The 26647-nt window shown below is 37.0% G+C and overlaps 1 pseudogene; it reads left to right on the top strand.

Annotated features, from left to right (window-relative positions):
* Window positions 1-3674: 3674 nt before the first annotated feature.
* Window positions 3675-26153, top strand: LOC107877336 (annotated as a pseudogene).
* Window positions 26154-26647: the final 494 nt, after the last annotated feature.

The following is a 26647-nucleotide window of genomic DNA, read 5'->3' as shown; positions in this document are numbered from 1 at the left end:
CAGTCTGGTTTCCTTTAGCGGGCCGGTTCGAGCCGATTAAAATTGGCCTGTTTGACACCCTTACATCGCACTAAGTGGTAGAAAACTGGCCACAGAGTTTTCACCATTCACTAGAGGTGAGGATTGAACCCCCAACCTCTTGCTTAAGGGGTGAGGAGCTAAACCACCATACCAACTCTTGTGGTTCATCTCATAACTTCTGTTTCAAAGAATTGATCAAATATTTTGGGATTTAACAGTTTTACAATATTTTTCTCATTCCACAACTTTCATGTTTGAAGAGCAAAGGCATTGACAAACAGTGAGAAAAAAATTTCTGAAATTTTTTTATTTTTCTCTTTCTTTTATTAGTCCTCTTGTTATGAATATAAATGATAAATTTTTTTTACTATTGCTTATGTAGAGTCAATTTCATACATGATCACTTAACTTTGTGTCTATTATTCAAAAATTCACTTTTCTTTATTCATTACACAAAAGTCATTTTACTTTGCTTCGGCCATCACAAAAGTCACTATGATCGGATTTTACAATAATCCCACCAGAAAATGTTGTAATAACCTTAATTAGTTCGTAATTTTAATTTAAGAGAATATAATATATTACTCATATCTTGATCCTTTTTATATGTGCCTAATTCAGTTTTCCTTATGAATTATATAACGGAAAAATACCAATTTCTTAATAGATTAAGCTACCTAGTGAAGACTATTTTCATAAAAGAAATTTGGTTGATAATTTTATGAAATATTTCATAATATTGCAATCATATACCAAAAAGGTACATCGAAAAAGAGTAATAAACAAGATAAATTCTTCAAAAAACATAAAATAGAAATACGTATCTAATATTATTTTTTTAAAATTATTTTAATTCTTTGAAGATAAATCAGCATGCCAAAGAAAATTTTAAAATAAAACCTTTTTAATTTTGTCATTGAATAAGTATTGTCAAAATTTGTACATATAATGTTATTGACAGTTGTGTTAATAAAAGTCATCAAATATAAGTAATTTAATAGATAAAATAAATTATTGAATATTTAATTTTAAAATTTAACAATTAAATTAATTAAATGATATATAATTTATCATAAACTAAATATTATAATGAAAACTTTTAAGAGAACTAACCGATTAGTCAACAATTCAAAGCACAAAGACAAACTCACAAAATAGAATAGTTTATCATATTATTATGATATACCGGATGCAAAAGGCACAAGGGGAAAGGAAAAAAATGTATAAAAATAATTTTATTAACTAATACATGTCATAATTTTAGAGGGAGCAAGGTAATTTTATCGACAAGGGAGAAAAGTAATTTGATCAACTACAAATCACAATTTTAGATTAGAAAATAATTTACCAACCACATGTCACAATTTTTAAGAATTTTTAAAACATTAAAATTATCATAATCTTATCAATTACATGTCATAATTTTAGAGGAGAAAAATATTTTATTAACACATGCCTCAATTTTAGAGGATTTTAGGAAAATTAAAACTACCATAACGTCATTGTGAGGACTACCAAATTTTTGTATCCTCCCTTATATATAAGTATAATTTTAGTTGCATAAAACTATCAGCCAAATTTTTTTTATTAAAACAGTCTTCACTAGGTAGTCTGATCTATTAAGAAATCGATATTCTTTCATTATATAATTCTTAAGAAAAATTGGGTTAGACACATATAAAAGGGCCAAAATATGGGCAATATATTATATTCTCTTAAATTAAAATTAAGAACTAATTAAGATTGTAACAGTATTTTTCGGTGGGATTACTATAAACTATATCGGACCATAGTAACTTTTGTGATGGACGGAGCAAAGTAAAATGATTTTTGTGTACTAAATGAAAGAAAAATAACTTTTGTGTAATAGACGCAAAGTTAAATGACCATTAATGAAATTTATTCTGCTTTTATAGCTGTCAGAAATTTCATGATACTGATTTCATCAATGGTAGGCTAGGGTTTTTGGTTGAAATCTAAGTGAGGGAAGAAGAGGAGACTGAATTGTAAGAGAGAGAAGGGTGAGGATTTTTAGTGGATATATAGCGTCGGTTTATGGGTTGGATCTGATAAATTATTGAATCTGAATAAAAATTTTGAAGGGATGGGTTAACCCAATATAAGGATGACACATGACAACCGTTAGTAACAAGTATATATATATAACCCCAGACTATAATGGTAGGGACAAATATGTATTCGAAGTATAATGAAGGTTATATATGTATCATTTATAATGTATGTATCCTCTTTTCCTTTTTATTTTTGTGGGATGAACGAAAGTTTTATTAATCAGCTGACGAAAACCAACCAATATAGTCTATCTAGCCCGGTTATTCAAATGGTGATATGATAATTGTAAAATGATTTACATGGCGTATAGTCAAATCCTCTTAATATGTAAAAGATTTAAGTCATTGTCAAGCCCTCAAACTTTTCTCAAAAATTCACTTAGACCTCTCAACTAAGGCTTGTACCTATCAGGCCCCTCAAGTGCTAAAATTGGTACCTATCAGACACAAAATACTGATTTGACACACTCTCCTTAGGCGTGTGAATATTGTCTCAAATAGTGCGTTTTTTTTAAAAGTCACATTTCAATTTATTTAATACAATAATAAATATTAACTTTTAAAGAAAAAAAAGCAGGGCCCTACTCCCCCCTCCCCCCAGCCCCAGCCATCTTCTTCATCTATATTTTTTTTTCTTTTAAAATTTTAACAATCTTGTTAATACAATTAATAATTTTTAATTAAAAAAAAAAGAAAAGAAAAGCAGTGGAAGCCATAAACTTTAGCATATTAATACATTTCTCTTATTTTTGCGGAGTAAATTTGATTTCGGCAAAACTTCATTTTTTTCGGGCTAACTTGATATTATTAAAGAATTTAAATACTAGGGAACCCACAACACAAGAAGAAGAAAAATAACAATAAATATGAATTAGATTGGTAAATAAATAAGATTTCTAAAAAAAAAAAGTAGATTTTTTTTTTACAGAAATGGAGAAGAAGATAATAAGAGGGAGTTGGGGATCGGGTTGGGGGGGGAGGGTCGTAGAAAATGTTTTTTGATTATATTCACTCTCTCTAATTAGATATAAAAAAAATAAAAAATTAAAAGATGAAGAAGAAGATGGCAAGAAAATGGAGAGACGATGAAAGAGCAAGTAGGGCGGGGTGGGGTAGGGGTTGTAGGGGATGGGTAGGGTGGGGGGTTGAAGGGGACCAATTTTTTTTATTTGTTTTAAATTATAATTAAGCTTTTAATAATTATTGGACCCACAATGCCACATGTCAGCTTCCAATTAGCTCTTTTTGCCACATCATCGCGTGTGTATTACACACATTTGAGCTCTTAGCTGATTGGACAAAAAAGGCCCAATTGGATCAAAATTCGGGTGGGTTAGGAGCCTGATAGGCTCAGACCTTAGTTGAGGGGTCTGAGTGATTTTTCGGAATAAGTTTGAGAGCATGTCGATGACTTAAGCCTATGTAAAACTCAAAATTTCCTAGATGTCTCTAAGTTGGAATTTCAATTGTTATGACATCCCTTTATGAGAATTCTTCTCAACGGAAATTATTTAAAAGTTTCCCCTATTAATATATATATACCTACCCAAATCATATGGATCAAACACTGAAACACAAACCTATAAAAAAAAGAGAAAAATTTCTTTTTTCCCTGTAAGAAAGCATCAAGAAGATGCAATCAGAGCTTCTTCACAACTCATGGTGTTCAACTTTCCATCAAACTGAATTTTGTGGCATCCAAAGTGATTATGAAAATGGAAAGCATGGTATAACTTATTCTTCACTCAACTCCAAGGATCAAGATTCCTCTGGGATTTCCTTCTTAGATTTCACATCCCAGTCCTTCTCAGATTTCACATCCCTTTTCTCAGATGATGATGTTCTTACTGATATTCCCATGGATGACTCGGAGTTCGATGATGTCTGCCGATGGTTGAATGATAATGAAAGTGAAGGAAATGGAAATATGAACAACATCTCTTCTGAAATGAAAAGAGATGGAGATTAATGGAGTCTTGCTCTTTCATGAGTATCTAGTGAGCTTTTGTCATCAACAAATAGTGCTACTTCACTTATACTTCCAGGAAATATTAGAGAAATGGATAGCCAAATGAGACTTCATCATTTATTTGCAGCTTATGGAGAGGCCATGAAGAATGGTCACAAGGAACCAGCAGAAGTGATCATAAGAAACATAAAGGAAAAAATAAATCCTTTAGGTGAATCACTGGAACGTGTTGCTTCTAACTTATTACTGGAAATAGAGGATCAAGGAAGTTACTTGAGACAATAATCAAGTAAGATTATTGAAGCAACATTCAAGGTCTTCTACCAAGTTTTCCCATTGGGGAAATTTGCTTATTTTGCTGCTAACTCAGCAATTATAGAAGCCGTGCCTGATGATGCACAAACTGTTCTTATAGTGGATTTTAACATGGGGGGAGGGATTCTATGGCCTCTGTTTTGCGAAAATTTTTTATTTTTGAAAGAGTCGCCACTTAAATTTGAAAAGGAATTAAGAAACCTTTATAAAACATTTTAAATGATTTAAAATAGGGAAATCATATTAAGTTAGAGATTCTAGATAAACGGTTCCTATTAACGTTTTAGGAAGGTGTTAGGCACCTAAAACGTCCGCTAACTTGCGGTTATCCGAACTGTTCGAAAACATCTTTGATTAACTTTCTAAAATTTGATTTATTGAAAAATGGTTGACTTTTAGAAATACTTTGAAAGTTTGCAAAAGTTAATTTTTAGCGAATTCATTAGGGGATTTGACTAGGTTCGCAAAAAGGCATGAAAAACAAATAATCAAAATGAAAGGGGAATGGAGGAGAAGTAGTGATTTAGGCTTTGAAGCCCAAATCGCTAAACCTGTCCTAATCTAGTTGGGTTTTCAACCCATTTCTCCTTTCACCTATCCTAATTCTATGTTTTTAAGCCTTTAGCTCGAGTTTTGCCTCCACCTGTAATAAATACAACTTTGGCTTCGAGCCTCGAATGAATAAATGAGAAAATAAATAAATAAATAAACAATGACGACGAAATAACAAATGAAATTTTTGGGTCTTGTAGCCGCTTCAAATGGGTTTAATCGTCTTTTTTTTCCTTCGACTCCTTGTGATCGTACTAATGGGCGTTCAAAGTCTTCTAAACTGGCGGGCCTCAATGGCCCATTGCGAAAATGTGGAAGGAAGGAATCCATTCAGACTCAGAGAATAAATTCACATGCAAAAGAAAAAAAAGAGGAAATTAACACATATCTGGAATGCAAAGACAGAAGTAAAGAACTTATCCTATGTTTGAAAGTTGACACCTAATGAATGACTAACTAAAAAAGACATGGGACGACATTATGGCATATAATAAAATTCACATTAGTCTAATCTCGCTGTTTTCATTCAGGAACAACTAATATGTTGCTATGAGAATCTTTTGCGACCTTGGATGCTACAAGAAATATGTCGTTCCAAGGTTTAGGAAGATAATAAAAAAAATAGAACCATATAGTTCACTCCACGTTTTTAGTAAATGAAGCAAACAACTTGTAATTCAATCATTACACAAGAAAATTCCGCATAAAGTAAGAATAAAATATGAATGAATCAATTCGACAAGGATTGTACATGGTTCGAATCTAACTAGGCTAGCATGTGAATTACTAGCAGTAAACAAGCGTGTTATGCCAGAAATAGGGGAGAAGAGAACAATGATAACCAAACTCACAAGTGTATCCCAGGGAGGTAAACCAATTGGGTGTCATACTTGTTTGGAATTAAAAAAAAAAACTTGCTTAACTAAACTTTACACATTTTTATTTATGCATTGTACAAACATGACAACAAAATTCTCAGAAAGAACTAAATCAGATTGCTAGATGAGATACGCGAGACAAATCAAGTTTTGACAGACAACGGCCTTAACTCCAAACCCCAGAAGATTTTCGAGCATATTACTTAGGTGAAAAATTAAAATATTGGCGTTTAGACATCACGGAAGGATGAAAAGATCTTCTATTATCAAAACATTCACTGGATATTCAATTTATTAAAGGATGTCGCATTCTTGAGAAAAGAAATCAGAGAAAGGAAAACTACTCAAAACGGATATTTTAAAGGATCGGCTTGACATCTTTGGAGAGTAAACCTACCACTTCTTTTGACATTAGTCGTTAAAGACAACATGATAAAGAGTTTATCTTGTTGAAACAATGAAAAGACAGGATGGACCAAACATGCGTAAGACTCCAAACATTTTCCACAAAAGAAAAATCAAAGAGGACATGAAATTTGCACTGCCAGGCCCCGATTTCGAATTGATAACTACTAACGGTACATGAATGAAATTGTATCAAGGAAAGACCAAACAACTGGGAATGACACGAAATCAAAAACATAAATTGCCAACTTCCATCAATATGCAGTTTTCTAACCCATATAGTCAAACAAATAGCGACATAAAACTCAACCCAACAGGTTTAGATCAAAATTTAAACATGCAGTCAATAAGCATTCTTTTCTTCCTTAGCCGACACAGCTCGCATATAATACAAAATACAGTTGAAATTACTTGAATATCACAACGTGAAAATCATCGCAACCAAACCTATGGCCTTCAGGGCCTCTACCGCAGACAAAAGCCAGCCTCATTCATGATTGTCACTAAACAATTAAACTAATTTTACAGAGGAAAAATAAGGGATGAAGCAGAAAGTGACGAAGCTAAAAGAACAAGAGTATGCTTACCTCTTTGGGTGCAGCAAAACAGGGACCCGAGCTATCAGCGAAGTTATCACTATCGGGAGTTGATATTGTTGCTTCGGGAACTTCCCAAATGATCAACCAAACTTCTGAAAGGAAACAAAAGAGAGAGGATATTCTACAGAAAAAGGAGATAGCTTTTATCTTTTGAGAACCCTAACACCTAGATATCTTTATCTCTCGCTCGAAAGCTTCAATCACCAGTAAGGATTCCACAGAAACAGAAAAAAGAAGAATCCTAAAACTATGGGTTTCCCCTTTTCTAAGAAACTTTCGAAACCTCAAAGTTTTCCCCCCAGAATTCCCCCCCCCCCCCCCCTCCGACCTCAAAAAAAATCAAACCCTAAAAATGTCACAAAGGAAAAATCTTCCTTTTCTGAACCTCAGAAACTCCAACCCTAGAAAGAACTCTCCCCCCCCCCCCCCCCAACCAGCCTTCATCTAGAGAATGGGCTAGGGTTCATTTTTTAGGGTTTCAATCGATAGAAACAAAAATGGGGCCTCCTGGGGATAATTTCTTTCGGAAGAAATTCAAAATTTGAACTGAGATAACGTTTTGTACAAACAAACTCCTACGAATTTTGGAATTTTCTAAGATAAATCCGAGCGGGTGGACCAATTAAAGTTAGAAAAAACAAAATTTATTCCAAACCAATGAAAATCAACCAGGTATGTAAGGATTCGTACCATGGTACCCGAGATTCGCGGAATATGGAAGTTGGATGAGCCACCGAGGCTTGTTCTAAAATGTTCCCGAGCCCTACGCGTACGAACCCACGTGAGACGCATGATGAAGAAGAAACAAAAGGGTTGGAGCTCGGGTTGAGGTCAGGATGATGATATTGAAGGTGTCTGATATTGATCGATGTTGTTGGGGATGGGTTTCGAAGCTGGGTCAGGTTCAAGGTTGTCAGGTTGGGTTCGTGGTGTTGTCAATGGAGAAGGTTGTCGCGATTTGGAATTGTGCATATACTGTTGGTGTTGGTGTTGTTTCTTATTGAATCAGATAGAGAAGTAAGGGGGTTTGGGCCAAGTTTGATCATTTATTGGACTGGATTAGGTGTGTTTGGGCCACTAATGTTGTTGGGTTGATAATTATTCTTTTTGAGCTGCTGAAGTTGTTTCGCAAAATTGGGTTCAAATTGGGAATTTAGCCATTCATTTAAGTGTTGGACAAATTGAAGATCAATTGGCCAATTGTATTGCAATTGTGGCCAATTTGATTTCGATTATGGCCAAATCTAATAGATTGGCTAAATTAAACAACAATTGAAGCGAATTAATAGCTCATTTAATCCCGAGCTTCTTGATTCGATAAAATTAAACACATACTTATCCGAATAAATTATTTTTGAGAGTAAGTTATATTCAAATCAAAATTTTAATCCTTTAAATTTATTTTCAAGGTAAGCCTTAATTAAAATCTGATATTTTGTAAAATAAATATTTAAGTAACAAAATTATAAAATCTCGTATAATTGAATACGATAAATTATAATCACTACTTAAAATGACAAAATTACGTTCAAATATATCTAATAAATTTTTATTCAGATGAATAAATATTTTAATTTTATTAAAAATCAAAGAAACTCAGGATTAAATTTAGTCGTGGAGTCCAAAAATTAGGTGTCAACAACTGCCCCCTCCCTTTAGGTAGGGTAGATGCAAGTAACCCTGGTCAAAGGGAGGTTGACGTTCCTAATTTTTGTCCGACCACAAATTCATACCTGAATGAGGTTGGCTTTCGCATGAGTTTATAGAGTTACGACCGAACCTCGGTATTTGGTTTCCTACATATCTCAGGTTACATGAGAATTCAGGCCACTTGTAGTTCATAAAGCTTGATCTTGAGCATGATTTTCAAAAAATTCACAAGCTACCTCAATTTTAGAGTTTTTGATAAAACCGAGAAACTGGGGAATAAAGAGATTGGGGAGAGGTTGGAATGCAGTCGAGTTTTCTACATAGATCCTAGTCTACATATCCCCAAGATTGTAGGGAATCAGACTGCTTGTAGTTCGACTCGATCGGTAAAAAAGATAGTCTTCTATTTCAGACGATCTTTGGCTCGGGATGAGTGACAAATTAGTGAGTTGCATAAAAAGGCTTGTAACCTCTTAACCATGAACGTGGAGATCTTCTTATCCATAGGTAAGAATTTATGTGGGTATAATTTTCAAAACTCTAAGTGTGTTGCCACCCGAATTTGAAAGAAACGAAAGTTCCCCTCAGTATGAGTTAACAAACATCCCAGAGGTAAAGGTGAGACCAGAATATCCAAAAGTACCCACATTCCTTCTAATAGAAGTGTGGTTAGATGGTGGTGGTGATCATCATTTAGCTCGCGTCCAAAGAGTTTGATGTCCCTCTTTAGACTATGTCCTGTTTTGCTGCTAAGAAAGAGTTCCATGTTGTGCTGCGTCCTTTTTGGAGTCAGCCACACCTGTGGGTTTTATTTGAGATTTTCATCCTCTTGGATGCTCTAGGCAATATCGCAAACAAAATTATTAGTGCTAACATAATTCACGAAAGAGGTAGGTAGTCTTTTACCATATCTCCACATGAGTTGCGGCCAGAAAGGCAGAGTAATCTCTTCATGTACCTGTTTGGAATGAAATAACCCGCAACAAAAAACACAACAACCCTCTTGGTTGTTGTATAATTATGACATTTGTCGAGAAAATATGTTTTCAAAGTGGGGTGACCCCGGTGATACTTTATGCAGAACGGTCCCTACAACAGTGTAATCTTATACTAGTGAGGCAACCTTTTTGGTTACCTGTATTACTTGTCGTGTGTGGAATGATAACCTCTCCGGTTATAGTCGATGATCGATTTATAAATTTTTCTCAAGTTGTTAATCTTTGGAAAATCTTGCGTATTATTTAATATTGGATACGAGGCGACTTACAGATATACTTTGAATTTCTAGCTTTCAGGCAATCCTGCACATTATTCGACTTTGGATAAGAGATGGCTTACAGATATCTCTTCAATCGCTAGTTTTCAGGTGTTCCTGCACATCATCCGACTTTGGATACAGTATGACTTATAGATAATCCCTCAAATTGATAGTATTTGGGTAATCCTGCACATAATCGATCTTGGATATGACGCGGCTTATAGTGAACCCTTGGACGTATCAATTTGACAATCTTGCATATCCTCCGGTAAGGATTTAGTTGCAACTTATGGATAACCTTTGAACTATTAACTTTTGGGTGATCTTGCACACCATCCAGTTAGGATGTTGTTGTAGCTTACGGATGACCTACATGCTATCAACTCATAGGTGATCTTGCACACTATCTTATTTCAAATAATGTGGCTTATAGGTGACCCTCAAATTGTCAATTTCCAGAAAACATTATATATCATTCATCCTTGGATAGCGACTTAAAGACGCCCCTTCAAATCGTGCACCCTCGATGCATTCATATGCTGATTCATGAAATGATGAGATATCCTCGACACCAGTATTTTTGTCTAGCATGTCAACAGATGTTGAATGCCTTCTGGGGCGATGGTATGAGATGGATTTTGTAGCAATGATATGTAATGGCCCTTGGGGAAATGATATGCAATAGCCCTTGTGGCGATGATATGCAATAGCCCTTATGGCAATGATATGCAATAGCCTTTGGGGCGATAGTATGAGATGGCTTTTGTGGCAATGATATGTAATGGCCCTTGGGGCAATGATATGCAATAGCCCACTTGGTGATGATATGCAATAGCCCTTGTGGCGATGATATGCAATAACCCTTGTGGCGATGATATGCAATAGCCCTTGTGGCGATGATATGCCATAGCCCTTGTGGCGATGATATGCAATAGACCTTGTAGCGATGATATGCAATAGCCCTTGGGGCAATGATGAAAACAATTTTACCTAAATTTATCTGTCATCGTCTTGCTTTCTACAATGAGATGGACAAATCAAAAGGTCCTCAATAAATAGTTGTTAACCCATTTTTAGGGCTACCCTAAAATACCATTCTTGGGCATTAATGATCTGTTGTGGCTCCCAATTTGCTCGGGGATTTTTGAAAGAGACTCTTATTTTTATGTATTGATTCCTTCATCCTAAGAAAAATGATTAGTTTGAATAAAATCACTCCATGTTGAACTTCTTCAATCCTCGATTTGCTCCTTGCCATCTCTTGGGCATTCCGTCATGTTGTGACTTCCACCCTGACACTCCATCCCAAATGATGTTCAGGCAAGTACTAAATAAGTGAGTCATAAGATTTTTGAAAATAGACTTAAATTTTTGAAAATAATTTTGAAAACTTCTGTAAAACTTTAGAAAATCTCTTCCAGTCATGTCATGTACTAGCTCAAGGAACGTCCTCCTCGTGGTTTTGAATATATTTGATAGATGGTTTCCAAAACTCATGATCATTGTTGGAGGGTTTCTTCAAGTAGTTCTATCATAGCCAAAAATTGAGTCTACCCAAACTTTGTTACAGTTGGTGGCTTCCAAAGCTTTAACCTCTGGTGCTGGGGAATTTGGAATATGTTCTGGCATTTGGTGGAAATTTTGAGGTCTTCCTCAATATTTCTGCCTCAGTTTAAAGTTTTTTGAGATGATACCAATCCTAGTGGATCTGAAGTCTTTGCTAATCTTCATTCTCTTTGTTGGATGTCGATCTTCTCTTCTGAATTTTTGAGATTCCTTCTCAAAAATTCTGCCCCAGTTTCCATTTCCTGGGGTTATATGACCAAGCCGTTGGGATGCCTACGTATCCCGGTGAAGCAGGAATCAGGTCAAACGTAGTTCAGAACTACACTAGGGATATATATAGAAAATCTAATGGGTTGACCGAAGCCGACATAGGCCGCCTACATATCCCTTTTATTGGGAATTCAGGTAATCACGTAGCTCATACATAAGAGGAAAGGATAAATCATCCTAAGGGGTTGATCGATGCCGACATAGTCTGCCTACGTATCCCTTTCTTGGGAATTCAGGTCAAACGTAGTTCGTACATAAAAGAAGGACTCTAGACAGTCACACACTAGAAAACAACATTATTACAAAGGCGATTACAAGTAAATTAACTAAAGAAACACAAAAGGTAGAATGTCCTTCAAACATAATATCTCTTTACCTCATTGAAATTGATTGGTTTGGTCCACTCCGTGCCATCCATCTCAGACAAAATCAGAGCTCCTCCAGATAGCACCTTGTGAACTATGTATGGCCCTTGCTAGTTTGGAGCGAACTTACCCTTGTACTCTTCTTGGTGAGGGAATATTTATTTCAGAACCAGTTTCCCTACTTCAAATGCCCGAGCCCTCACCTTCTTGTTAAAGGTACGAACCATCCTGTGTTGGTACAACTGAACATAGCATACAACGACCATTCTCTTTTCATCAATCAACATGAGTTGTTCATAGCGAGCATGAACCCATTCTTCGTTACTTAGTCCAGATTCCTGAATAATCCTTAGGGAAGGTATTTCAACTTCAGCAGGTATCACAGCTTCATTCCCATAGACAAGTAAATAGGGGGTCACCCCTGTTGTGCGATACCCTAGCAAAGCATAAGGTAACATCTCATGCCATGATCTATCATTTTTTATCATCTTTCTCAAGATCCTCTTGATATTCTTGTTGGCCGCTTCCATAGCTCCATTCATTTGGGGACGATATACAATCGAGTTGCGATGCACAATCTTGAACTGATCACAAATTTCTTTCATCAAGTGACTGTTCAAGTTTGCCCCATTGTCAGTAATGATCGATTTCGGTACTTCAAACTGGAAAATCAAGTTATTTCTGATGAAATCCGCAACCACTTTCTTAGTGACGGCTCTCTACAAAGCCGCTTCGACCCACTTGGTGAAATAATCAATGGCAACCAAAATAAATCTATGCCCATTCGACGCTAATGGCTCTATTGGTCCAATGACATCCATGCCCCCAAGCTACGAAAGGCCAAGGCAAATTCATTAGGTGAAGCTCGTGTGGAGGCATTCGAATCAGATCTCCATGAATTTGACATTTTGGACATCTCTCCACATACTTATTACAATCATTTTCCATAGTCATCCAGAAGTAACCGATTCTCAGGATCTTTCTGGCAAGGACAAACCCATTCATGTGGGGGCCACAAATTCTAGCGTGTACCTCTTTTATCAATTTATTGGCTTCCGCAGCATCGACACATCTTAGAAATCCCAAATAAGGAGTCCTCCTAAAAAGAATTTCCCCACTTGGAAAGTAATTCTTTGCCAAAGGCCGGATTGTCTTCTTTTGGTTGTTACTAGCCTCTTCAGGATATATTCCATATTCCAAATACCTTTTAATGTCATAGTATCAAGGCTTTCCATCAGGCTCCTCTTCCACTAGTACACAATGCGCGGGTTGCTCTTTCAAGCTTATTTCCAAAGGATCAATGTAACTCTGATCCGGGTGCTGAATCATGGAAGATATAGTGGCCAAAGAATCAGCAAACTCATTTTGTATCTGTGGGATATGCCTGAAATCAACTTCCTTGAATCTTTCACATAATTCTTGCACCAGCTCCACATAAAGAGTGATCTTGGGATTTTTTACGGCCCATTCTCCCCGTACCTGGTGAATCAGCAAATCTGAATCCCCAATGACTAACAATTCACAAACACCCATATCAAGTGCCAATTTGAGACCCAGAATGCAAGCCTCATATTCAGCCATGTTATTGGTGCATGGAAAATGTAACTTAGCAGTTACCGGATAATGCTGGCCTATTTCTGACACCAAAACTGCTCCAATTCCTGAACCTTTGAAGTTGACTGCCCCATCAAAAAATAGCCTCCATCCGGGGTAAATCTCTGTAATGTAATGTCTTCTCCTATGAACAAAACTTCCTCATCTGGAAAGTAAGTTTGAAGTGGCTCATGTTCCTCATCAACTGGGTTCTCTACCAAATTATCTGCTAAGGCTTTCCCCTTGATTTCTTTTTGGGTTACATACATAATGTTAAACTCACTCAGCAACATTCTCCACTTAGCTATCTTTCCCGTAGGCATGGCCTTTTTGGAAAATATACTTTAATGGATCCATTCTCGAGATGAGGTATGTTGTGTAGGACGACAGATAATGCCTCAACTTTTGTGTCGTCCAAGTCAAAGCACAACATGTCCTTTCTATAAGAGTGTAACAGGCTTCATATGGCGTGAACTTTTTGCTCAAGTAGTAAAGAGCTTTCTCTCTCCTACTGGTCTCATCATGTTGTCCGAGGACCTGGGATGCTACAATTATTGAGACTGATAGGTAAAGCAATAATGGAATTCCTTCTCTTGGTGGAACCAAAACCGGCGGTGTAGATAAGTATTCCTTGATGCAGTTAAAAGCTCTCTGACATTCTTCTGTCCACTCGTTCAATGCATTTTTCTTCAACATCTTGAGAATTGGATCGCATATGACTGTTGACTGTGCGATAAACCTGCTAATGTAATTCAAATGACCCATGAAACTCATAACTTCCTTCTTAGTCTTTGGCGGTGGCAAATCCTGAATTGTCTTGATTTTGGATGGGTCTAACTCGATGCCTCTTCTACTGACTATGAACCCCAGCAAATTCCCTGATGGCACACCAAAAGCACACTTAGTAGGGTTTAATTTCAAACTGTACCTTCTTAATCTGTTGAAAAATTTCTCCAGATGAGTCAGATGATCCGAACTCTCATGGGATTTGATAATTACATCATCCACGTACACCTCAATCTCTTTATGGATCATATCATGGAAAATCATCGTCATAGACCTCATATATGTTGCACCTGCATTTTTGAGACCAAACAGCATTACCCTGTAATGATAAACACCCCAGGGTATAATAAAAGCTATTTTTTCTGCATCTTCCTCATCCATCAATATCTGATGATACCCGGTAAAACAATCAATGAATGACTGCATTTCATGTTTTGCACAGTTATCGATGAGAATGTGGATGTTGGGCAATGGAAAATTATCTTTAGGACTGGCTCTATTCAAGTCTTTATAGTCAACACAAATTCAAATCTTGTCGTCCTTCTTCGGCACAGGGACGATGTTAGCCAACCACGTTGGATATTTTGTGACCTCGACAATATTAGACTGATTTGTTTTGTCACTTCTTCCTTGATCTTTAGACTTAAATATGGCTTGAATTTTTGCATTTTTTGCTTGACTGGATCAAACTCCGAATTTATTGGCAACTTATGTGACACAATGTTAGTGCTCAACCCTGGCATATCATCATAGAACCAAGAAAACACGTCGATGTATTCCCACAACAGGTGGATGAGCTCTTTCCTTTGTGGCGCCGCTAGGTGTATACTGACACTTGTCTCTTTGATTTCATCGTGATCTCCTAAGTTGACTGTTTCAGTTTCCTCCAGATTGGGTTTTTCACGATTCTCAAATTCCTCCATATCTTCGACTAATCGTTCCTCGTCATCATCATTCCAATCATCATTGTTCCCCTTATTTTGTTCGTTCAAGCTTTGACATGACACGACATTGGTAGATTTTAAGCTACTATTACTGTAATGGACAAACAAACCAAGTTAGATGATAATAAGATAATAACAAAATATATGATTAGGAGTGTTTTAGAAATAATAGAATTTTCTAAATAAATGAAGGCCTTTTCATTGAAATTTGGGAGATAATTACAAAATCGTAGCTCATGACTTGCGCAAATACAAGTCCATGCCTTTTTGAATGAAGTAAGATACAAGAAGGAAGTTTTGAGATATAAAAGGTGGATCACGGGGCCTCTTCTAGATCATCACCGATTTTAAAAACTATCAGTAATTTCCCTTTCATCTACCACGATGGGTGACGGGTTATAAGTGGAGCGGAGGTCCAATTTTGCAAGGCCTCCCCTGGCGCAATCTACTTCACCCCGCTGGACTTTGGGAGATCTTCTGGTATAGAATTGCATCCTTCGAACAGATCTCCTATCCCATCCTCAAGACCATCATCATCTAACACCTCTCGTACAGGAAATGACTGGAACAGGAGTGGCAAGGTCCTAAACAGACTCTTCTCTGGCTTATCCTCAACCCTATCCTTCTTGGTAGGCTGATATCCTAACCCATACTTTGAGCCTCTCTCTGGGATCGCAATAGGATCAATAATTCCTTGTAAATTCTTGCCCAAGCCTCGACTAGGTTCGAACCTATTTCTTAACATCACCATTGCAATCATTTTATAGACAGAAGGCATTGGTACTTTGGGTGTCGAATCTCTGTCTACAGCATTTATACTTTCCACTGTATAGAAACTGTTACCTTTTGGAACATCTTCAATTACCGGCACATAACTATTGGGTCGATCTGCTCGACTTCCTTCTCCTTGAATGACTACTTCATGATCTTCCTAAATGAACTTCAATAATTGATGAAGGGGTGATGAAACTGCCTTTGCATCGTGTATCCATGGTCTTCCCAAGAGCAGGTTGTAGCTAGGATGGATATCCATTACATAAAACTTAGTTTTGAACTCAGCAGGCCCCATTTGGATGTGCAAATCAATCTCTCCTATGGTATCTCTCTTCCCACCATCGAATGCTCTCACATTTACGTGGCTTTGATGAATTTTTCCTAAATCATAGCCCATTTTAACCAGCGTAGAGAGGGGAAAAATATTCACACCATATCCGTCATCTATTATTACCTAATTAATTGCATAATCGCGGTAAACGATGGCGATATGCATGGCTTTGTTGTGCATCGCTCCTTCAAACGGTAATTTTTCATCACTGAATGATATGCGATGATTCCCCACAATGATCCCTATCATCGCAGCCAGGCTCTCAACACTCATTCCTGCGGGAACATACGTTTCATCCAAGACCTTTGATAAAGCCTGTCGGTGGTATTACGAACTCATTAATAGTGCCAAGACAGAGATTTGGGCTGGCATTTTCTCTAAGTGTTTAACAATTGAGTAATCATTTGGTTGCATACGCCTTCAAAATTCCTCAGCCTTTCCTTCAGTGATTGGCCATTTTTGTGAATCTTTTTTGTTGGTCAATTCCTCAGGGATGTAACATTGTCCCGATCGCATCATCCCTTGGGCAGCAATGGTTTGCACAATAAATTCCTTTCTTGGAGGGGGAGCGTACACTTGAGTCAGGATTGTCATCACTATAAATGGGGTTTTCTCGCTGATACTTAAGGCAGCCACAACTTTCTCTATCTTTCCTACCTTTTTCGCTCTTTTGTTCTTTTCAGAGTTCAACTGGGTAATGGTCTTGACAAATGCCCATTCACCCTCTATCTCAATTATGTTGACTGTAGATCCCCCATGGTTGGGTAGTGGATTACTGCTAACATTTGGAGTAGGTGCCTCGAGCGTGATGACCTTTTGCTCAATTAAATCCTGGATCTTGTGTTTCAAGTGGACACAATCCTCTGTACTGTGCCCTGCTGCCCCCGAATGATAGGCACAATGTTAACTTTCATTAAAACATTTCTAGAGTTAAACCGTTGTTTTAATTTTGTAACAGAATTAACAAAAACCATACCTACCTCTTCCTTCTTCTTCTTAGAAAATATGGCAGTTCCAGACGATGTCGGGGTTTTGGCAATTTTCCCTATTCGAATACCTTCTTCCAATGATTCTCCTAATTTTACCAAATCCGCAAAGGTTGCTCTGACAGCGGACACCATCCTGGTATAATATTCTCCTTCTTGAGGGTGAAAGGACACAGATACCATTTCCTCCCTGTACATGGGGGGTTGTACTTTGGCAGCTTCTTTCCTCCAACGAAAAGCATAGTCTCAAAAACTCTCAACGCTCTTTTATTTGATCTGATCTAGTGAATATCGGTCAGGGACTATTTTGATGTTGAATGCGAACCGATCAAGGAAACCCTTGGCCAATGCTTTCCAACCAGTCAACTTTTTTGGCTCCTGAGATATGAACCACTCCAAGGCTTCACCATTCAAACTTCGACTGAATAGGCGCATCAATAGCGCCTCATTTTTCCCTATCCCTACCAGTTGCTCACAGTACCTTCTTAGATGGGCCATTGGATTTCTGGTACCATCAAATATCTCAAACTTAGGGACTTTGTACCCTTCTGGTAGATCTACTCTCGGGTGAACACATAAATCGTCATAGCCCAAACCGTCGTGGTCCTTGGCTCTATGAGACTCTTTGATCCTCATGATCTCTTCCTTCATAGCTAGTAAATTTCTTTCATGCTGGGCCCTCCATTCTTTCTCCTTCTCCTCGTAATGGCCCATCTCGGGGTTAGAAAGGGGTTCATAGATATCAGGGGATATGATGGCTTGAAGGGATTTGGAAGGGAGGCCTGATTTTGCAGAAGGAAGGAACTTGGTTGGTAAGTGGGGAGGATGTTTTGGAAATTAGAAAGGTTCTGTGGACTTTGTAAGTAGTTTGGCGGAGAAGGATTTTGCAGATTTGGAAATGAATTTGGTGTATTCGAAGGTAGGTTTGGCGTATTTTGTAGATTTGGGAGTGAATCTTGCGGATTTGAAAATGCGTTTTGTTGATTTGAGAATGTGTTTTGAGGATTTGGGAATGGATTCGAAGATGGGTTCTGTGGGGTTACAGACGGATTTTGTGGATGGTAGGCGTCTGGATTATTTTTACAATTAGTATTTTGGACAAATGGAGGAGCGGAGCCGGATGATACGTTAGTTGGTTGGTCCCCGAGAATAGGGGTGCTGAGGGAAGGGATTTGGAGTGGAGTCCTGTGTCCGTCTGGAGCGGGGGCATTAACGGTGAAGGCCAAGTTAGCCAAATTTCGAGTGCGATTTACTTCCTCCTGAAGCATTTCTAACTTTCTTGCAAGTTCTGCAATCATCTCATTCTGTTCCGCTATCACATTGTCCCAGATAGTCAGTGTGCTCTCTTCGTTATTTCTTGTCATTTCTGGATGATGGTCAGAGGATGGGATTTTGTGCGCTTTCGATCAGGTAAAGTAGGGATGTTCTACCAGCTTATATCAACACAGAGTAATTTCTATTATCTGCAAAGTAAAACAACTCAAAGGCAAATGTGTTAGTTTCCATATGTGATAAGTAATGCAAAATATTTGACAGGAAATAACTACACAGAGTTGTTCAAGTCATAGCCAAATTCATCCGTAGGACATAGTGGATAAACTTGCCTTTGATCTCAACAAATGCACATAAGCACATAAAATAGTTATATTACACAAAACATTATAATGATGTGTATCCTAGTTGGGGTGACCCTTTTTGAGCCAAGGGTTCAGGCCTAATGATTTTTTGAAGAAAATATGTGCTTCCTCAAAGTCAATCCATTAACCCCCAACTCATATAGACACAAAATGGGCATAAATGCCTACAAAAGATAACGAAATAGGGATAAAATCTTTAGGGAAAAGGGGAAATAACATGAAAGAAGATAAGTTCCCGCGCAGGGGAGAATAGAAAAACTAGCTACTAGAGGCCTCTTCGTCTGCTTTTGTCTTCTTTTCCTTGTTTACCTCATGTGCTATTTGATACCTATTGATGATAAGATGACTCCCGCATAACTATGCCTTACAGTCGTAAGTCATTTTCCCTATACTATCGAGTTGGGAGGCCATGCTATCATCCAAATCGATTAGACATTGCCTGGCATCATCAGTGTCTTGCCTAGTTCTTTTCAACTCTTCCCTCAATATACGTAAGGTTAAAGTGTCCTCTATGTGTATCTGCCGGTGCGTGATTTCACTTTTCTGGAACTCATCTTGTAGCCTATGGAGTCGAATTTGATGCTCGGATTCTACATCCACCACCTGAGTGGGCACATTTGGTCCCAGAATTAATGCCCTCTTTTTCAACCACACCTTGTAAGTGTCGCTGACTTCAGGGTCATGCTCTATACAGAAAGTCACTTCCGTCCACCTTCTTCTTCTCCATCCATTTATCATGCCGTCTTTGAGTGGAGACTTACTTTCATTGTATTCGGTAAAAAACCTAAGCATGGAATCTATTTTTGGTGCCTCCTGCTTGATCTCGAATTGCCTAAGAACTCTGCCAGGATTGTAGGGCCGGGTCCCCCTGAGATCGGGAAGCACTAGGAAAGGCCACTTGCCCCCTCGAATGGTGTATTTCCCTGAACGAAGAGAGTTAATGGACCATTACACATCGTTATCTCTTAATTCCCCGAAAGTCTTAAACCAAAATTCGTGAGATGCTTCCCTTTTGAACCTGTGTAGAAACAACAACATGTCATGCGAAGCTAGCATATCCACCCTGTTTTATGATTAGGTTGTACCATTCTCGAATCCTTTTCCAAATGCTTCATCATCCACCATTGTAATATTAGGTTGCAACCTTGAAAGAAATGATTTTCGACTTGACACCGTCCCAAGGCTCGATATATGTCGACAACAATCATGGGAGCTAAATTGTGGAATACCTTGGTAGAAGCGTAATCTACTCCAAAGAAAAGTGCATGGGCCACCGTAACAACCCTTGGATGAATTGTGCCATTTTTCCTCTGTGGGAACACCATGGTTTCGAGTAAACCTACCGCAAACGCAAAGGCTCTCATCTTCTTCCATTTTGCTTCAGACTCAAATTTATGTCCAAATTTGCGGAAGGCATTGAATCTTCCAAACCGACAATACAACTCCCAAAAAGTGATATTTGATCCATCACGTTCCCCTAGCTAGGTGTCGTCATCAGTTAAAAATGCCTCTTTGATTGTTTGACGATCCCACACGGTAGAAACTAAAATGTTCTTATCAGGTTTTTCCTTTCTCTTGAAACACATTTCAATACTCTCATAGCAAATTAACACTTCTTTGATGGTAGGAGTCAATTCCACATCCCCGAAGTGAAACACCATATTCTGATCATCCCAAAAAGTCGTAAGCACGTGGATCATTTCAAGCCAAGTGTCCATTTCGATCAACGAAGGCAGGTGCCTGATGTGTGTCCTAAAAATTTTTATCTCATATGGACCCATGTAATCCCACCACAATTTCAGGTAATCGTCAGGTTTGGTAACCATCTTGAACTTTTCACGGGAATGAAATTGAGCTATATCTACATAAAAGAAGACAAAGATAAGTCTTTCCCCAACCCCAAAGGGTAATGGATTGAATTTAGACAAGCATATATTTCTCCAACACATAAGTATGATCCATCCGTGATTGACTCGGGGTCAATAGACGTAGGGCAGGTTTTCTAATGGGCCCAATACCCCGCTCGGGTATTGGGTCGTCCTAGGCTCATGCCTAAAATAGGATTTTGGTTTTGTTCTATCCTCGGTGTCTAGAGTGGGTTTGAACAATAGTTCTCAAGCGGACAACTTGAGTTTGAAAATACAAACAGCCATCAGACGACTCACGTGCTAATAAATTATTTGTATTTCCAACACATTTTTGGAATTGATCAACAGGGGCCGGGATACCACAAAACCCCAAAATAGTTTAAATAATGTAGGAATATACTATGAGATGCGATAGTTAAACTTTACAGAATCGAAACATATAAACATATAAACAGTAAATCAAAAGACGAAATCAAACATTTGATTAGAACCTAGTTAAAAATCCCCATCAGAGTCGCCATTTCTATTTTGCAAAAAATTTTGATTTTTGAAAGAGTCGCCACTTAATTTTGAAAAGGAATTAAGAAACCTTTATAAAGCATTTTAAACGATTCAAAACAGGGAAATCGTTTTAAGTTAGAGATTCTAGATAAGCGGTTCCTATTAACGTTTTAGGAAGGTGTTAGGTACCTAAAACGTCCGCTAACTTGCAGTTATTCGAACTGTTTGAAAACATCTCTGATTAACTTTCTAAAATTTGATTTATTGAAAAATGGTTGACTTTTAGAAATACTTTGAAAGTTTGCAAAAGTTAATTTTTAGCGAATTCATTAGGGGATTTGACTAGGTTCACAAAAAGGCATGCAAAACAAATAATCAAAAAGAAAGGGGAAGGGAGGAGAAGTAGTGATTTAGGCTTTGAAGCCCAAATCGCTAAACCTGTCCTAATCTAATAGTTGGGTTTTCAACCCATTTCTCCTTTCACCTGTCCTAATTCTATGTTTTTAAGCCTTTAGCTTGAGTTTTACCTCCACCTGTATTAAATACAACTTTGGCTTCGAGGCCCGAATGAATAAATAATAAAATAAATAAATAAAGAAACAAAGATGACGAAATAACAAATGAAATTTTTGGGTCTTGTAGCCGCTTCAAATGGATTTAATCCTTCATTTTTTTTCTTCGACTCCTTGCGATCGTACTAATGGGAGTTCAAAGTCTTCTAAACTGGTGGGCCTCAATGGCCCATTGCGAAAATGTCGAAGGAAGGAGTCCATTCAGACTCAGAGAATAAATTCACATGCAAAAGAGAAAAAAGAGGAAATTAACACATATCTAGAATGCAAAGACAGAAGTAAAGAACTTATCCTATGTTCGAAAGTTGACACCTAATTAATGACTAACTAAAAAAGACATGGGACGATATTATGGCATATAATAAAATTCACATTAGTCTAATCTCTCTGTTTTCATTCGGGAACAACTAATATGTTGCTATGGGAATCTTTTGGCGACCTGGGATGCTACAAGAAATATGTCGTTCCGAGGTTCAGGAAGCTAATAAAAAAAATAGAACCATATAGTTCACTCCACATTTTTTGTAAATGAAGCAAACAACTTGTAATTAAAACATTACACAAGAAAAGTCCGCATAAAGTAAGAATAAAATATGAATGAATCAATTCGACAAGGATTGTACATAGATCGAATCTAACTACGCTAGCATGTGAATTACTAGCAGTAAACAAGCGTGTTATGCCAGAAATAGGGGAGAAGAGAACAATGATAACCAAACTCACAAGTGAATCCCAGGGAGGTAAACCAATTGGGTGTCATACTTGTTTGGAATTAAAAAAAAAAACTTGCTTAACTAAACTTTACACAGTTTTATTTATGCATTGTACAAACATGACAACAAAATTCTTAGAAAGAACTAAATCAGATTGCTAGATGAGATACGCGAGACAAATCAAGTTTTAACAGACAACGGCCTTAACTCCAAACCCCAGAAGATTTTCGAACATATTACTTAGGTGGAAAAATTAAAATATTGGCGTTTAGACATCACAGAAGGATGAAAAGATCTTCTATTATCAAAACATTCACTGGATATTCAATTTATTAAAGGATGTCGCATTCTTGAGAAAAGAAATCAGAGAAAGGAAAACTACTCAAAACAGACATTTTAAAGGATCGTCTTGACGTCTTTGGAGGGTAAACCTACCGCTTCTTTTGACATTAGTCGTTAAAGACAACATGATGAAGAGTTTATCTTGTTCAAACAATGAAAAGACAGGATGGACCAAACATGCGTAAGACTCCAAACATTTTCCACAAAAGAAAAATCAAAGAGGACATGAAATTTGTACTGCCAGGCCCCGATTTCGAATGGATAACTACTAACGGTACATGAACGAAATTGTATCAAGGAAAGACCAAACAACTGGGAATGACACGAAATCAAAAACATAAATTGCCAACTTCCATCAATATGCAGTTTTCTAACCCATATAGTCAAACAAATAGCGACATAAAACTCAACCCAACAGGTTTAGATCAAAATTTAAACATGTAGTCAATAAACATTCTTTTCTTCCTTAGCCGATACAGCTCGCATATAATACAAAATACATTTGAAATTACTTGAATATCACAACGTGAACATCATCGTAACCAAACCTATGGCCTTCAGGGCCTCTACAGTAGACAAAACCCAGCCTCATTCATGATTGTCACTAAACAATTAAACTAATTTTACAGAGGAAAAATAAGGGATGGAACAGAAAGTGACGAAGCTAAAAAAACAAGAGTATGCTTACCTCTTCGGGTGCAGCAAAATAGGGACCCGAGCTATCAGAGAAGTTGTCACTATTGGGATTTGATATTGTCGATTCGGGAACTTCCCAAATAATCGACCAAACTTCTGAAAGGAAACAAAAGAGAGAGGATATTCTACAGAAAAAGGAGATAGATTTTATCTTCTGAGAACCCTAACACCTTGATATCTTCATCTCTCGCTCGAAAGCTTCAATTACCAGTAAGGATTCCACAGAAAGAGAAAAAAGAAGAATCCTAAAACTATGGGTTTCCCCTTTTCTAAGAAACCTTCGAAACCTCAAAGTTTTCACCTCAGAATTTGTCCCCCCTTCTCCGACCTCAAAAAAAATCAAACCCTAAAAATGTCACAGAGGAAAAATCTTCCTTTTCTGAACCTCAAAAACTCCAACACTAGAAAGAACTTTCTCCCCCCTCAGCTTCCTAAAACAACCTTTCTATAGAGAATGGGCTAGGGTTCGTTTTTTAGGGTTTCAATCGATGGAAACAAAAATGGGGCCTCCTGGGGATAATTTTGGGATTTTCTTCCAGAATTAATTCAAAATTTGAACTTAGATAATGTTTTGTACCAACAAACTCCTACGAATTTTGAAATTTTCTCAGATAAATCCGAGAGGGTGGACCAATCGATATTAGAAAAAACAGAATTTATTCTAAACCAATGAAAATCAACCAGGTATGTACGGATTCGTACCATGGTACCCGAGATTCGTGGAATATGGATGTTAGATGAGCCACCTAGGCTTGTTCTAGAACGTTCCCGAGCCCTACGCGTACGAACCCATGTGAGACGCATGATGAAGAAGAAAAAGACGGGTTGGAGCTCGGTTTGAGGTCGGGATGACGATATTGAAGGTGTCTGATGTTCATCGATGTTGTTGGGGATGGGTTTCGGAGCTGGGTCAGGTTGGGTTCGTGGTGTTGTCAATGAAGGAAGTTGTCACAATTTGGAATGGTGCATATATTGTTGGTGTTGCTACTGTTTCTTGTTAAATCAGATAGAGAAGTAAGGGGGTTTGGGCCGGGTTGGATTATTTATTGGACTGGGTTAGGTGTGTTTGGGCCACTAATGTTGTTGGGTTGATAATTATTCTTTTTGGGCTGCTGAAGTTGTTTCGCAAAATTGGGTCCAAATTGGGGATTTGGCCATTCATTTAAGTTTTGGACAAATTGAAGATCAATTGGCCAATTGCATCGCAATTGTGGCCAATTTGATTTTGATTATGGCCAAATCTAATAGACTGGCTAAATTAAATCAGTAATTGAAGCGAATTAATAGCTCATTTAATCCCGAGCTTCTTGATTCGATAAAATTAAACACATTTTTATCCGAATAAATTATTTTTGAGAGTAAGTTATATTCAAATCAAAATTTTAATCCTTTAAATTTATTTTCAAGATAAGCCTTAATTAAAATCCGATATTTTGTAAAATAAATATTTAAGTAATAAAATTATAAAATCTCGTATAATTGAATACGATAAATTATAATCACTACTTAAAATGACAAAATTACATACAAATATATTTAATAAATTTTTATTCAGATGAAATAAATATTTTAATTTTATTAAAAATCAAAGAAACTCAGGATTAAATTTAGTTGTGGAGTCCAAAAATTAGGTGTCAACAGCCTCCAGTTATTGAAGACATGGGTCAAAGAAGAAAGGATTTGAGATTCACATCCATAAGAAAACTGAGGAAGAATCAACCAGTCATCAGTGAAGATTTGAGGAGACAAAAAGAATACTTCTCGATTATGCAAATCTTTTTGTTTTAAGATTACAAGTTGGGGAGATAAAAATTGAAGAATCGGCAAGTGAATTGAGAAGAATGAAGAAAAGGGGTAAAGGGAGTGAATGGTTGGTTTTCAACAGTATGTTTAAACTCCCACACATGGGGAAAACAATGTGCAGAATCGATGCGCTGGAGTTTCTAAAACTAGCTATGGAATTGTTATTGGCCAAGTCTTCAACTCACAAAGGACTTGTCACTTTTGGTGACAAAGAAGCAACGGAAAATAGTCACAACGCTAATTATATTTATTCTGCATTCTTTAACAAAAATTTGATATATTACCAATCAATTTTTGAATCACTGGAGTTGTGTTTTACAGTTTATATTGCACAAGCAAGACTTGCCATGGAGTCCATTTTCCTAGCACCTCAAGTCTGCTCATTTTCTTGGATAAAAATCTGGGAAGAGAAGAGAAGTGTATCCTATTCTTGTGCAGAAATTGGTTGCAGGGAAAGAGAGTAAGCAAAGAAAATCTGTTACAAGCCAAAGAACGGGTGAATGAAAGAGGAACTCCATTTAGGGTGAGGATTGAAGAAGAACGGCAGAATGAGATGGTCTTGGAATGGAAAGGGACATCATTGGTGAGAGTTTCAATTTGGATGTAGAAGAAGAAGACAATAACAGAAAACAACATAGAGAAACTACAATTCTTTCTTTGTCATTTTCTTTTCTGTTACGTTACTTGCGTTTTCCATGAAGTGCAAAAGTGCTATCTTGCTCAAACTCTTCAAAAATATCAATTGGTGTGTGCTAGATACTTCAAAATCATGTATTTTTAGAAGATGTGACAATCTTTTGGAGAATCAGAGCAATATAGGAGTCCATACTAATATTAGCCTGTCAGTGTACTTACCGGTATAAATTTGTCAAATGTTAAAAACCACAGTTGTAAGTTGTAAATGACAGGTGATGTTGCAAGTATCCCATGGAATTAGTTATGAGTGATGATAGAGGGAATTGTTGACCGAAATAAGCCATTTTTTGAATCAATTCACCAAAATAATATGTTTTTAAATTTTTTTTACAAAACTAGTATAAACGTTGTTCTCAATAATGTATTACTTTATTATTTTATTAAAAAAATATAAGAGTCAAAACTAACGGCGTGAATTTTAAACGTACCATAAAACGTCACTGTAAGTAACGTTTTATAAGTAATTCGTGACTGTTGTTATCTTT

The sequence above is a fragment of the Capsicum annuum genome, chromosome 7 (genome assembly GCF_002878395.1).
Source record: "Capsicum annuum cultivar UCD-10X-F1 chromosome 7, UCD10Xv1.1, whole genome shotgun sequence".
Classification (NCBI taxonomy): Eukaryota; Viridiplantae; Streptophyta; class Magnoliopsida; order Solanales; family Solanaceae; genus Capsicum; species Capsicum annuum.
Note: the sequence above shows the minus strand (reverse complement) of the source record. Positions and strands in the feature narration are given on the sequence as shown.